Here is a 14,744-nt window from a genome sequence, read left to right on the forward strand (position 1 = left end):
CTCTGAGGCTTGGTGCCTGCACAGCAAATCCACTGCAGCTGGTAGTGGCCATTTCTCCACCCCATCCCCTTTTTAATTTCTTTTTGTTTGATAGGACAGAGAGAAATGGTGGGTAGGGGGCAGAGGTACAGGAGGCTAGAGAGTGATACCTGCAGCCCTACTGCACCACTTGTAAAGCTTCCCCCTGCAGGTGGGGGACAGGGGACTTGAACCCAGGTCCTTATGTGTGCTCTCAACTGGGTATACCATTACCCACCGATCCCATTATTTATTTAAACTATATTTTTAAAAATAATTTTCTTTTAAATTTTTGTTTATTTATTTTGGATAATGATAGGGAAAATGAGAAGGGGGGAGGTCGAGAGAGAGAGAGAGAGAGAGAAAGGGAGAGAGAAAGAGAAACATGAAGTACTGTTTCACAGCTTGTGAAGGTTCACCCCTACAGATAGGGCCTGGGGGCTTGAACCCTGGTCCTTGCACACTGTAGTGTGTATACCCAGTCAGGTGTGCCACCACCTCACCATATTTTTTAAATATTTTCAGTTATTACTTATTTTGGATACAGACAGAAACTGGAAGGAGAGGGGGAGACAGAGGGAGAGAGATACTTACAGTGCTGCTTCACCTCATAAAACTCCCTCCCCTCTCCCGCAGGCATCTTTTTAAAAAATATATTTTACTTATTCCCTTTTGTTGCCCTTGTTTCATTGTTGTAGTTATTGTTGTTATTGACATCGTTGTTGTTGGATAGGACAGAGAGAAATAGAGAGAGGAGGGCAAGACAGAGGGGGGAGAGAAAGATAGATACCTGCAGACCTGCTTCACCGCCTATACCAATTTTTATTTACTATTTTATGAGAGAGAAGCATTGTTTCACTGTCTGTGGGGTTCTACCTGCTCTTGTCTTGGTGTTTTCATGTGGTGTCGGGGATTGAACTGAAAGCCTCACATGTGGAAGGCACACGCTCTGCCCACGGGCAATATCTCAGGCCTATCTCAGGGACTCTCTAAACACCAGCTACTAGCCTTTGTCCTTGACCTATTGAGTCAGAGTCCTTGTGGGATTGGGTTTCCAGGGAGTCCGGTCAGCTGGTTTCTCCCCAGGGGTTCTTAGTTAACCAGCGGGGGCGCTAGTGACTGGAGAATAAAGACCGCAGGACAGAAGTGTCTGCTTTAAGGCCCCTTTGTGTAGTTATGGTAGTGCTGGACTCCTTTAGTGGTGGCCTTGTTCAGCTGCTGCCATCACTGTTGTCATTGCCCTGCGCTCAGCCCAGTGACAGCTCTTCTTGACCTTAATGGAAGGGTCATCTTCCAAGAATGATCTTTTGGGCAGTCTTAAGAATACCAGTCTCGTGGTCTGTGAGGTGGTGCAGCAGATAAAGCGCTTGACTCTCAAGCGTGAGGTCCTGAGTTCAATCCCCGGCAGTACATGTACCAGATGATGTCTGGTTCATTCTCTCCTCCTATCTTTCTCATCAGTCAATCAATAAATAAAATCTTTAGAAAAAAGAATACCAGTGTCTAATTTGGGGTTTGTCAAAGATAGCATGCGCTTTTAAAAATTACATTTATTCCCACCTGCAGGAGGAGGAGTTTCACAAATGATGAAGCAATGCTGAGGGTGTCTATTTCTTTCTTTCTTCCTTCCTTTTAAAAAAGATTTTATTTATTGATTGATGAGAAAGATAGGAGAGAGAAAGAACCAGATGTCTCTCTGGTAAATGTGCTGGGGATTGAACTCAAGACCTCATGCTTGAGAGTCTTTTTTTTTTTTTCTTTGTTTTAATTATAAATTTATTTTACTCATTACATATGAGAGAGAGAGAGAGAGAGAGAGAAAGCAATAAAGAAGTTTCACAAATGACAGAGAGATGGCAAGAGAAGCCAGATGACTGTCCTGGTACATGTGACAGGAACCTCAAGCATGCAAGCCCAGTGCTTTACCAGTTGAGCTATCTCCCCGGACACAAGTTATGTATCTTGACAGAGGAAATACAAGTTCATATACAAAGGGGTGTATGTAGATATAGATGGCATCACTGTGATCATCACTCCAGTAAACTAACAGTTCAGTTGCCTTTTACCTCCCATTTGGATAGATTGCTCATCTAAGAAAATGTGTTGGTGGGACTTGGTAGTGGTGCACCTGGTAGAGGTCATATGTTACAAGGCACAAGGACCCAGGTTTGAGCCCCCAGTCCCCACCTGCAGGGGGATGCTTTGCAAGTGGAAGAAGGTCCTCAGGTGTCTCTCTGTCTCTCTTCCTCTCTATCTCGCCCTCCCCTCTAGTTTTCTTTTTTTTCTTTTTTTTATTCCCTTTTGTTGCCCTTATTGTTTTTTTTAAATTTTTTTTTTTATTTAAGAAAGGATTAATTAACAAAACCATAGGGTAGGAGGGGTACAACTCCACATAATTCCCACCACCCAATCTCCATATCCCACCCCCTCCCCTGATAGCTTTCCCATTCTCTATCCCTCTGGGACCATGGACCCAGGGTCATTGTGGGTTGCAGAAGGTGGAAGGTCTGAATTCTGTAATTGCTTCCCTGCTGAACATGGGCGTTGACTGGTCGGTCCATACTCCCAGTCTGCCTCTCTCTTTCCCTAGTAGGATGGGTCTCTGGGGAAGCTGAGCTCCAGGACATATTGGTGGGGTCTTCAATCCAGGGAAGTCTGGCCGGCATCCTGATGACACCTGGAACCTGGTGACTGAAAAGAGAGTTAACATACAAAGCCAAACAAATTGTTGAGCAATCATGGACCCAAAGCTTGGAAAAGTGGAGAGGAAGTATTAGGGAGGTACTCACTGCAAACTCTAGTGTACTTCTAGTTTCTTACTTTGGTGCCATACTCCAAACTCAGTCAATTTCTGCTTTGCGTTTCTACTTCTTTTTTTTTTTTTTTTTACATGCATAACATTCCCCAGATTCCCATTTAACGATACAACCCCCACTATTTCATTCATCATTTTTCATGGACCTGTATTCTCCCCACCCACCCACCCACCCCAGAGTCTTTTACTTTGGTGTAATACTCCAATTCCATTTCAGGTTCGACTTGTGTTTTCTGTTCTAATCTTGTTTTTCAACTTCGGACTGAGAGTGAGATCATCCCGTATTCATCCTTCTGTTTCTGACTTATTTCACTCAACATGATTTTTTCAAGGTCCATCCAAGATCGGCTGAAAACGGTGAAGTCACCAGTTTTTACAGCTGAGTAGTATTCCATTGTGTATATATACCACAACTTGCTCAGCCACTCATCTGTTGTTGGATACCTGGGTTGCTTCCAGGTTTTGGCTATTACAAATTGTGCTGCCAAGAACATATGTGTACACAGATCTTTTTGGATGGATGTGTTGGGTTCCTTAGGATATATCCCCAGGAGGGGAATTGCAGGGTCATAGGGTAGGACCATTTCTAGCCTTCTGAGAGTTCTCCAGACTGTTCTCCACAGAGGTTGGGTCAATTGACATTCCCACCAGCAGTGCAGGAGGGTTCCTTTGACCCCACACCCTCTCCAGCATTTGCTGCTGTTACCTTTTCTGATGTGTGACATTCTCACAGGAGTGAAGTGATATCTCATTTTTGTCTTGATTTGCATTTCTCTGACAATCAGAGATTTGGAGCATTTTTTCATGTGTTTCTCGGCCTTTTGGATCTCTTCTGTGGTGAATATTCTGTCCAAGTCCTCCCCCCATTTTTGGATGGTGTTATTTGTTGTCTTGTTGTTGAGTCTGGCAAGCTCTTTATATATGTTGGTTATTAAACTTTTATCTGATGTATGGCATGTAAAGATCTTCTCCCATTCTGTGAGGGGTCTCTTCATTTGGGTAGTGGTTTCTTTTGCTGTCAAGAAGCTTTTTTATTTGATGTAGTCCCATAGGTTTATACTTGCCTTAGTCTTCCTTGTAATTGGATTCATTTCATTGAAAATGTCTTTAAAATTTATGCGGAAAAAAGTTCTTCCAATATTTTCCTTTAAGTATCTGATAGTTTCTGGTCTAACATCCAAGTCCTTGATCCACTTGGAATTTACTTTTGTATTTGGTGAAATACAGTGATTCAGTTTCATTCTTCTGCATGTTTCAACCCATTGTTTCCAACACCATTTGTTGAAGAGACTCTGCTTCCCCCATATAATAGTCTGGGCCCCTTTGTCAAAGATTAGATGTCCATAGGTGTGGGGCCTCATTTCTGGGCTCTCAATTCTATTCCACTGGTCAGTGTGTATATTCATGTTCCAGTACCAAGCAGTTTTGATGACAATGGCCCTATAATACAGTTTGAGATCTGGGAGTGTGATGCCTCCGGTTCTGTTCTTTTTTCTCAAGATTGTTTTGGCAATTCTAGGTCTCTTCTGGTTCCAGATAAACATTTGTAGCATTTTTTCTATTCTCCTAAAAAATGTGCTTGGGATCTTGATGGGGATAGCATTAAATTTGTAGATGGCTCTGGGTAATATATTCATTTTGATGATGTTAATTCTTCCAACCCATGAACATGGAATATCTTTCCACTTCTTTGTGTCTTTTTCAATTTCTTTGAGTAGTGACTCATAATTTTCAGTATACAAGTCTTTCACTTCTTTGGTTAGGTTTATTCCTAGATATTTTATTGTTTTTGTTGCAATAGAAAAAGGAACTGATTTCTGGATTTCAATTTCTTCTAACTTAGTGTTTGCATAGTGGAATGCCACTGACTTTTGAATGTTAATTTTATAGCCTGTCACATTACTGTATTGCCTGATGATTTCCAAAAGCTTCTTGCTGGATTCCTTAGGTTTTTCCATGTATACTATCATGTCATCTGCAAATAAGGAGAGTTTGACTTCTTCTCTTCCAATCTGTATGCCTTTAATTCCTTGCTCCTGCCTGATTGCTATGGCAAGAACTTCCAACACTATGTTGAATAGTAATGGTGATAGTGGGCAGCCCTGTCTAGTACCTGATCTGAGGGGAAATGCTTCCAGTTTTTCACCATTGAGTATGATGTTGGCTGTAGGTTTGCTATATATAGACTCCACTATCTTCAGGAATTTTCCCTCTATTCCCATTTTTTGTAGTGTGTTGATCATAAAGGGATGTTGTATTTTGTCAAAGGCTTTCTCTGCATCTATTGATATGACCATGTGGTCTTTTGGTCTTGCTTTTGTTGATGTGGTGGATCACATTGATTGATTTACGTATATTAAACCAACCTTGCATGCCTGGGATAAACCCCACTTGGTCATGATGAACAATTTTTTTGATATACTGCTGTATCCGGTTGGCTGGAATTTTGTTCAATATTTTCGCATCTATGTTCATCAGAGATATTGGTCTGTAGTTTTCATTTTTGGTTGTGTCCCTGTCTGCTTTTGGTATCAGGGTGATGTTGGCTTCATAGAAGCTGCCAGGGAGTATTCCAGTGTCTTCAATCTTCTGGAAGACTTTTAAAAGTAGAGGTATTAGTTCTTCTTTGAAAGTTTTGTAGAATTCATTTGTAAAACCATCTGGTCCAGGACTTTTATTTTTGGGAAGATTTTTGATAACTGTTTCAATTTCATTAGCTGTGATGGGCCTGTTCATGTTATCCACTTCCTCTTTACTTAGTTTTGGAAGTTGGTAGGTATCTAGGAAATCATTCATTTCTTCCAGGTTCTCTAGCTTGGTGGCATATAGTTGTTCATAGAAGCCTCGCATGATATGTTGAATTTCTGCAGTGTCTGTTGTGATATCTCCTCTTTCATTTACTATCCGATTTATTTGGGTCTTCTCCCTTTTTTGTTTTGTGAGTCTGGCTAAAGGTTTGTCGATTTTGTTTACTCTTTCGAAGAACCAACATTTACTTTCATTGATCTTTTGTATGGTTTTCCTATTCTCAATGTTATTTATTTCTGCCCTAACTTTAGTAATTTCTGTCCTTCTGGTTGCTTTAGGGTTCCTTTGTTGTTCTTCTTCTAGGTCTTTAAGATGTGCAATCAGGCTGTTTATTTGTGCCTTTTCTTGTTTCCTAATGTGTGCTTGTATAGCTATGAACTTCCCTCTTAGGACTGCTTTAGCTGTGTCCCAAATACTTTGATAGCTTGTGTCTTCATTTTCATTGAACTCTCGAAACATTTTTATTTCTTCCTTGATTTCCTCTTTGACCCAGAAGTTGTTAAGAAGTGTACTGTTGAGCTTCCACATTTTGGCACTGTTACTAATCTTTTGTTGATTGTTAAGTGTTAGTTTAATTCCACTGTGGTCTGAGAAGATGCTTGGGATGATTTCAGTGCTCTTGAATAGGCTGATGCTATCTTTGTGGCCTAACATATGGTCTATCTTTGAGAATGATCCATGTGGATTTGAGTAAAATGTGTGTTCCAGTTTCTTGGGATGAATGACTCTGAAAATGTCCAATAGTTCTAGTTTATCTATCTCTTCATTTAGCTCCCTTATGTCTTTACTGATTTTCTGCCTGGATGATCTGTCAAGTTGAGATAGTGGGGTGTTGAAGTCCCCTACTATGATTGTGTTACTGTTAATATATTGCTATAGCTCTTTCAGTAGAAGTTTGATGTATTTAGATGGATTCTCATTGGGTGCATAGATATTAATAATTGTTAAGTCCTCTTGATTGACTGATCCTCTGAGCATTAAGTAGTGTCCATTCCTATCTTTTTAAATCTTATCTATTTTAAAGTCTATCATGTCAGATATGAGAATAGCTGTTCCTGCCCTTTTTTGTGGGCCATTGGCTTGTATGATAGTTTTCCATCCTTTCACTTTAAGTCTGTGTTTGTCTTGTTGCGTTAGGTGAGTTTCCTGTAGACAACATATTGTTGGGTTGTGTTTTCTGATCCATCTTCCTACTCTGTGTCTTTTAATAGGTGAATTCAGGCCATTGACATTTATTGATATCAAGGATTGAAGATATTTTAACGCCATTCTTTTAGAGTTTTAGAGTGTTTTGATATATGTCCTATTTGTGGTGGTCTGGTTGTTTATAGGAGACCTTTCAGAACTTCTTTCAGGGCAGGCTTGGTGATGGTTGCTTCCTTCAACTGTTGCTTGTCTGAGAAGGTTTTGATGCCTCCATCTAGTCTGAATGACAATCTAGCAGGATATAGTATTCTTGGCTGAAAGCCTTTCTCATTGAGCACTCGATAGATATCTTGCCATTCTCTTCTGGCCTGTAGTGTTTGTATGGAGAAGTCTGCTGCTAATCTTATGGGTTTTCCTTTGTAGGTGACTCTTTGTTTTTCTCTTGCAGCCTTGAGGATCCTTTCTTTATCCTTATTCCTTTCCAATCTAAGTATGACATGTCTTGGTGTCTTTAGGTCTGGGTTAATTCTGTTTGGGACACTCTGGGCTTCTTGAATCTTTATGTCTTTGGTGTTGTCTAGACTAGAGAAATTTTCAGCTATTATGGCCTGGAGAATGCTTTCTTCCTCTCCTTCTCTTTCTTCCTCTGGTAAGCCAATAATGCGTATATTGTTTCTTTTGAAGTCATCCCATAGGACTCTGTTGTTGTTTTCAGCATCTCTTAATCTCTTTTTGAGATCTCTTACTTCTTTTTTAGTTGTCTCTAATTCATCCTCAATCTTGCTAATTCTGTCTTCAGCCTCATTGATTCCATTCTCTCTGCCCTCGACTGCTTTCTGGAGTTCATCTATTTTGTTGCCCTGCTCTGATACTGTTTTAGCTTGTTCAGCTAGTTGCATTCTTAGCTCAGCGATTTCAGCTTTCAGCTCTCTAATAACCATGAGATAATTAGCATTTTCTTCCATATTCTCTTTTGTTGTTCCTGCATTTCTGATTACAATTTTTTTTAATTCTTTACTCACTCCTGTTATTATTTCCTTAGCTAATGTTTGGATGTTGAACTTGTTGTTTTGTGCTTCACCCTCTGGAGGACTTTTAGCTGGACTCTTGTCCTGGTTCAAGTCTCCAATATTTTTTCTTGTTGTTTTAACCATTTTATATAAGTTAACAGTTTTTTCAATCCCTGAGTTGGAGTTCAGTGGTGTAAAAGCCTTTTTTTTTTTTTTCCCCTGTAGGCTATGGGAGCCTGAGGGCTTTTAAACTATCAATAGGCTTCTTAGCTTAATCACTGACTCCTGACCAGGAGATAAAGCAGGGTGTGGCAGAGATAATCCAGTGGTTATGCAAAGAGACTTTCACAGCCCCTCAGCTATGCCACCGAGGCATAGGTCTTCTCCTGAGTTTCCTGGTTAGATCTCTGTACCCTGGTGTCCCTCCCTGTTGCTGCTCCAGATTCTGAGGGTAGTAGCAATGGAGACTCAGAGTTGCACTTGGTGAGTCTCTGGGGAGTCCTTTCCTCCCTTCACCTGCCCCTTGTTGGTGGAGCAGACTGGAGGTGGTGTCTCCACTGATAAACTGTCGAACTGTTAGCAGTCACTTAATCTCTCCTTAGGCCCCTCTCTCCTCTCTGTCACCAGCCATGCGTGTTTGTACTCACGGGTGATTTACTGGGTTTCTGTGGTCATTCTAGTCCTGTCTTGTTTCGGTCCGGGTGGTCTCCTTTGGTATTCCTAGTTGATCCGGGAGAGGAGAGGAGAGAAAGTGATCTCTGCTTGAGAGTCTTAACGCATCAGCCACTGCGCCACCTCCCGGGCCACTCTGTCCATTTCTATTTCCCCCATCTCAATTTCTCTTTCTCTATGCAAAATAAACATTTCCTCCCCCAAAATAAATATTTAAGATAAATAAAAATAAGAAGAAAGTCTATCTTAGAGCTAGCCCACCAGGGTTAAAATAACTGCCATTCCCTATCTGCACACAATCAAGCAAGAGTCTCACTGCACCTCTGTTTCCTCACCTCAAGCTGTCGTACAGGGGTCAGGGGATGGCCCACTCGGTAGGGAGTGTGTCTTGCCGTGCATGTGGTTTGGGGTCAAACCCTGGAACCTCATGGGAGTGCCACTGCAGTGAGCTCTTTGCATTTGCAGGCAGTAAACTGGTATCATGGGGGAATGAAAAGTAGTAAATCAAGGAATCAGTACCATGCCATATCTTAGAGGAGTTACGTCAATAAGGGACACTTGTTTGCTTTGTATATGGGACCTAGAATAAGACTTATTCTTCAAGAGTTTGACGGATGTATGTTCAATAAACTGCTGTTGTATAACCCTCAAGAGTGTTTCCTCAGAACTTGTGTTGTTTGAAAACTCAATGACACCGATCAGGAAACACTCTAGGTAAATGATGCCTCTTCCATTATTCTTTCAAGTTTCAGCCAGCTTTCAGGATGTTTGTATGAAGCCTCTGGACCTCCTCTCTGGGGACTTCGATGGGTTTCTGTGGTCACACCAGGGACATATCAAACAAAAATTAAGAGCCTGATGGCTGTGGAACTCCTGTCAGCTCACAAGGCGTGTTATAAATGAAAGCAGTGCTTGCAGAGATCCTAAACAGCTTATTAGCCATGTAATAATGAGAAGCAGCAGAGCCACTCTGGCTGGTAATAAAACCTGTGTGGCAGGACAGGAAGAATTCTATGTAACGTTGGGGAGAACTGAGCTCTTTGCATGAGCAGATATATACTGGTTTCAAAGGCTGCTGAAATAGCTCACCTGGGTGGGGTGTGTCTGCTTGTCATGCCTATGACCTAGACTCTAGTCTGATCCCCACTATACTAGAGGAAGTTTCAGTGCTGAAGGGTCTCTGTCTGTCTGTCCGTCTACGAAAAACCAGCCTAGAGTGGTAAAGCCCCAGTGATGACCATAAAAGAAAAAAAAATCCATTTTTTAGCTTATTGCAATATAAAAGAAGAACTTTGTCAACCTTCTTTTAAATATTTTAATTTTAATGAGAGATACAGGGAGAAAGAGAAAAACCAGTGCACTACTCAGCTCAGGCTTATGGTGGTGCTGGCAACTGAATTTGGAACATCGAAGCCTCGGGCACGAAAGTCTGTATAACCTTTAGGGTGTCTCCCCACTTATAATGAATGCAAGATACGGGGGCTTGATGGTGATTAAGCGCACACATTATAGTGCACAAGGATGCAGGTTCAAGCCCCTGGTCCCCACCTGCAGGGGGAAACTTCATGAGTAGTGAAGCTGGGCTGCAGGCATCTCTGTCTCTCTCCCTATATCCCCCTCTCCTCTCAGTAATTTCTCTATCCAATAATAACAAATGAAAATGGTTTACAGAAGCCAGACCTTCTACCTTCTGCAACCCACAACGACCCTGGGTCCATACTCCCAGAGGGATAGAGAATGGGAAAGTTATTGGGGAGTGGATGGGATATGGAGATCGGGTGGCGGGAATTGTGTGGAGTTGTACCCCTCCTATCCTACGGTTTTGTTAATTGCCAGTCCCTGTTCAGGGAGCCATTATGCGGGCAGGAGAGAGAGATGACCAGGGACTCATGGCTGAGTGGTATGCAGTTCAGTCTTTATTCATGTGGAATGCAGTGCAATCTAAGCTATCTCTAATCACAATCCTGTCCTTATATATCCTGAGGCGGAAGAGTCAGGTCCAAAGAGGATGTACATAGGATGGGTGTGGGGAGAAGGAAAAAGCGTGCAAAACAGTGAGGATTAAACCAATGCCCTGCAGGCAGGGCGGTGCTTAGTTAACAGTGGCTATGTAAATAGAATACAGTGTTAAGCAGGGGGGATTAAACCAATAAAACAGAAGGGGTCTTAGAAGCAGAATTTAGAAGCAGACCAACATTACCCCCTTTCTTTTTAACTAATGGCCATAGTATCAGGAGTGTGGGGTGAATAGCAACCTATATCGTACAGGCATTTTCAAAAGAACTGGCATAAGACATAGAGGAACAAATAGGAGAGCAGCAAGAACCAGTGTGATGCCAGTGGGAGGCCTGAAGGGGTGTTTCCTGCCTCAAAAGGCAGTGCCTAGTGGGCGAAAGGGCATTTCTTGCCTCTGGGGCCATCTATTGTCTCAAAGGGTGTTTCCTGCCTCTGTGGGCATCTCTTGCCTCTGGGGGTGTTTCATGCCTCAAAGGGCGTTTCCTACCTCTGTGGGCATGACCTAGTAAGGAGAGGGGGTTTCCTGTCTTTGGGGACAGGGCCTGCAGGTGAGGGTGCATGGCCTATAGAGTCCCCAAGGCTGCTGGCTGCAAAGTCCATGGACTGATGTGGTCAGTCTTTGAGAAACCCAGCAGCGTAAAGGGAAACTGCTATAGAGTTGTGTAAAGTGTCCAAGAGGTGTACTAGTAAGTCCGATAAAAGTGTCAGTCCAAAGTAGATGACCACGGAAGAAATGCCAGGGGATGAAACGCTGCACGTCTATCTCGATGGGGAAGGAAATAATTCCACTTTTCTGTAGAGAGTGAACTTTGGAGTCTGTAAATCAGTTTTTTCAGGTCGTGCCAGGTCACATCATTGGTTTGGGGCGGAGGCTGCTGTAGTCGTGCCATCTTGTGGGCAATGTCAGAGAACAGGGGTCCAAATGGATTTCCGGAGCTTTCATTTGAGTAGATACTTTTTCATGTGAAGACTTGACAGCTTTAATTCACTTACTTGTGAAACAAAACTTTTTAAGGTTGTTTAAACAGCATAAACTCAATAGAAGAACCATGGTTAGAAGCCTCAGGCATGAGAATCATTAACATAACCATTGCTTTATCTACCCCACCCATACTCATACAATTTTCAGGATTAAACATTTCCAAGATGTAAAAAAAATCAAAAGAGAAAAAAACAATTTTTTGGACTGTTTCTGGATGTCTTTAGAAATCATGGCTGCATCCAGCATTTTTTTTTAAGTCAATGTCATACAAAAATTCAGTCATTCAAATCACTGTCTTATGAAATGCAACTGAAAGCAGACAGCAAACTTAAGATATTCTGAGAGAACAACGAGGGGGGAATCGAGAGAAAAGCGGTAGGCAGTTTTTGCTCCTTTAAGCTTGAACCAGATTATCCAGATCTCACCATGTAGCATCATGAGTCCCTGGAGGGCGTCCTAGTCCAAAAAGCTCCTCAAAATTTCATTTAGGGTGCTTCTGATGGTTCCTGCATGATTGCAGGCATCCATTTTAAAAAGTGTCTTCCCATCGAAGAAAGAATCGAACCAGGAGGGTAGAACTAACCATGTGTCTCCATTCTTGGGGACTGCCAGGGTACTAGTGAATGCTCAAGTTAGAGTAGTCCTTCTCCACGGGAAACATGGGAGAGGAAGTCCAGAAAGTCCCAGGGAAAAATCTCTGTGCATCTTCCAGGCTCTACGATCACAGTCATAAGGAACCAAAGTTTCCTGTCAGGGAACCAAAGTGTGGCCCAGAGCAAAATGTTCCAGAGACAGAGAAACTGTCTCATGATGAAAGAGTAGAGGCTTTGGGAAACCTATTCATAAGTAGAAAGGCAGCCCATAGTGGATAGGTAGCCAAGTTTACTTATCTGGGGGATGGGCAGGTTAGGTCCCACGTTGGTTGGGCGCCATATGCCAGTCCCTGTTCAGGGTGCCATTTGCCGGTCTAGCTTCACAGGTGGTAGAGATGACCAGGGACTCATGGCTGAGTGGTACACAGTTCAGTCTTTATTCATGTGGAATGTAGTGCAATCTAAGCTATCTCTAATCACATTCCTGTCCTTATATGTCCTGAGGTGGAAGAGTCAGGTCTGAAGAGGATGTATGTAGGATAGGGAGTGGGGAGAAGGAAAAAGCGTGCAAAACAGTGAGGATTAAACCAATGCCCTCCAGGCAGGGCGGTGCTTAGTTAACAATGGTTATGTAAATAGAATACAGTGCCAAGCAGGGGGGATTAAACCAATGAAACAGAAGGGGTCTTAGAAGCAGAATTTAGAAGCAGACCAACAGTTAATGTCTCCTTTCTTAAATAATAATAAAAAAAGGTTTTTAAATGCAAGCTCCCATCTTCCTGTTCGTTCTCATTTCCTATATTCAAGTTGTGCAGGAACTAACCACAGATCAGTGCATTCAGTGGCTCTTACTTCTGCCACTTCAGATACACATGGTGATGCTTTTGTATCAGAATGATTTATATGTTTAACCATGTAGTTTGGAGAAACCGATTAGTTTTTTAGAAAATATTTATTATCTATTTATGAAAGAGGGAGAGAATCCAAAAGTTACTCTGGCACATGGGTACCAGGGGTCAAACTCAGGAGTTGATGCTTGAGGGTTCAGTGTTGCATCTACTGTGTGACCTTCCAGCCCTCCCACCCCCCAAACTGTTTACAGAGGACTCAAAAGCTTATCACAGCTCTACATATAAAGCTGACCTGCCCAAATTGAATAACTTTGATTTGATAAAACAAAAGGAATTCCAGATACTTTCTAGAGTTTTTCCATGCCTACAAATGGTATAAAGGCATTCTGATGATCTATATAAAATTTTTGCAGGGACCGGGCAGTGATACAGCAGCTTAAGCACACATAGTACTAAGCTCAAGGATCTGGGTTCAAGATCCTGCTCCCCACCTACAGCCAGGATGCTTCACAAGCAGCAAAGCAGGTCTGCAGGTGCCTCTCTTTCTCCTCTATCTTCCCTTCCCTCTCAATTTCTCTGTCCTATCCAGTAAAAAATAAGAAGAAGAAAGGAAAAAATGGCCACCAGGATTGGATTCATAGTGCTGGCACCAAGCCCCCAGCGATAACCCTGGAGGCAAAAAATAATAAAAAAAAACTTTACTCTGAGGCCTTGCTCTGTCACTCCCATGAGAGAGTCAAGTACGTGTGCTATACCTTTCCCTCATGCATGATGATAAGGTCTATGATAGCAGAACAGTTCATTTTAGGAGTTTCTAGGTAAACATTTAAAAATTCTATTTAAGGGATTTGTTTGCAAGCTGTTTGTTAATGATTAATCTGACAGGCGTGTTGTTAAAATTCGGAGGCTCTAGCCGGCTGGGCTGGCTTCACGGGCGGGTAACAGACGCGGAGACAACGGCTGGGCAGGGAAGCTATATTTCTTTATTCAGGAACCACGATTCATAAACTAAGACAAACTAATCACCAAACAGAACTCTGCTGTCTCTTTGCGGCGGCGCAAGCACTCTCTCTCTGCAACTCAGAAACTCTCTAACTCTGAAATTCTTCCACTATGGAACTCTCTCTTACTCTGTAACCCTGAAACTCTCCAACTCTGGAACTCTGGCACTCTCGTACTGGGGAACCCTCTGAAACTCTGGCACTCTCGAACTCAGGAACCCTCTCCCGGGGTTCCTTGGGGCGGGGCCAAGCGGCCCGCGAAATTAACTGGACTGATCCAATTCTCTTGGTGGGGGAGGGCTAGAACAAACCAATGTAAAGCATACGACACAGGCGCAGGCTTCTAAGCTCTGGATATTATACCTTAAACACATTTTAAATTAGCTTTGTTCTATTTACAATATTTTATTGAAAAAAAAAAGATAGTTTACATGACATTTTTGTCTCTGAGAAGGTAGAATTTCACACCTGCCCCGAATATGTGCCAGCACAGCTTCACAAGTAAGTGTGTTTCAGCCACTTACCTTCCACTTTCCTCCGCAAGATAAAAAACAAAACAAAACAGGGAGTCGGGCGGTAGCGCAGTGGATTAGCAGGTGGCACAAAGTGCAAGGACCAGCCGAAGGATCTTGGTTTGAGCCCCCGGATCCCCACCTGCAGGGGAGTGGCTTCATAGGCGGTGAAGCAGGTCTGCAGGTGTCTGTCTTTCTCTCTCCCTCTCTGTCTTCCCCTCCTCTCTCCATTTCTCTCTGTCCTAGCCAACAACAACGACATCAATAATAACTACAACAATAAAAAATAACAAGGGCAACAAGAGGGAATAAATAAATAT

The 14,744-nt window shown here is 42.4% G+C and overlaps 1 long non-coding RNA gene across 1 annotated transcript; it reads left to right on the forward strand.

Annotated features, from left to right (window-relative positions):
• Positions 1–1,270: 1,270 nt before the first annotated feature.
• LOC132538164 (uncharacterized) lies at positions 1,271–9,120 on the forward strand. The gene is made up of 2 exons (XR_009549622.1): positions 1,271–1,717; positions 8,536–9,120. It is a non-coding gene; the product is annotated as an uncharacterized LOC132538164 (long non-coding RNA).
• Positions 9,121–14,744: the final 5,624 nt, after the last annotated feature.

The sequence above is a fragment of the Erinaceus europaeus genome, chromosome 4 (genome assembly GCF_950295315.1).
Source record: "Erinaceus europaeus chromosome 4, mEriEur2.1, whole genome shotgun sequence".
Taxonomy (NCBI): domain Eukaryota; kingdom Metazoa; phylum Chordata; class Mammalia; order Eulipotyphla; family Erinaceidae; genus Erinaceus; species Erinaceus europaeus.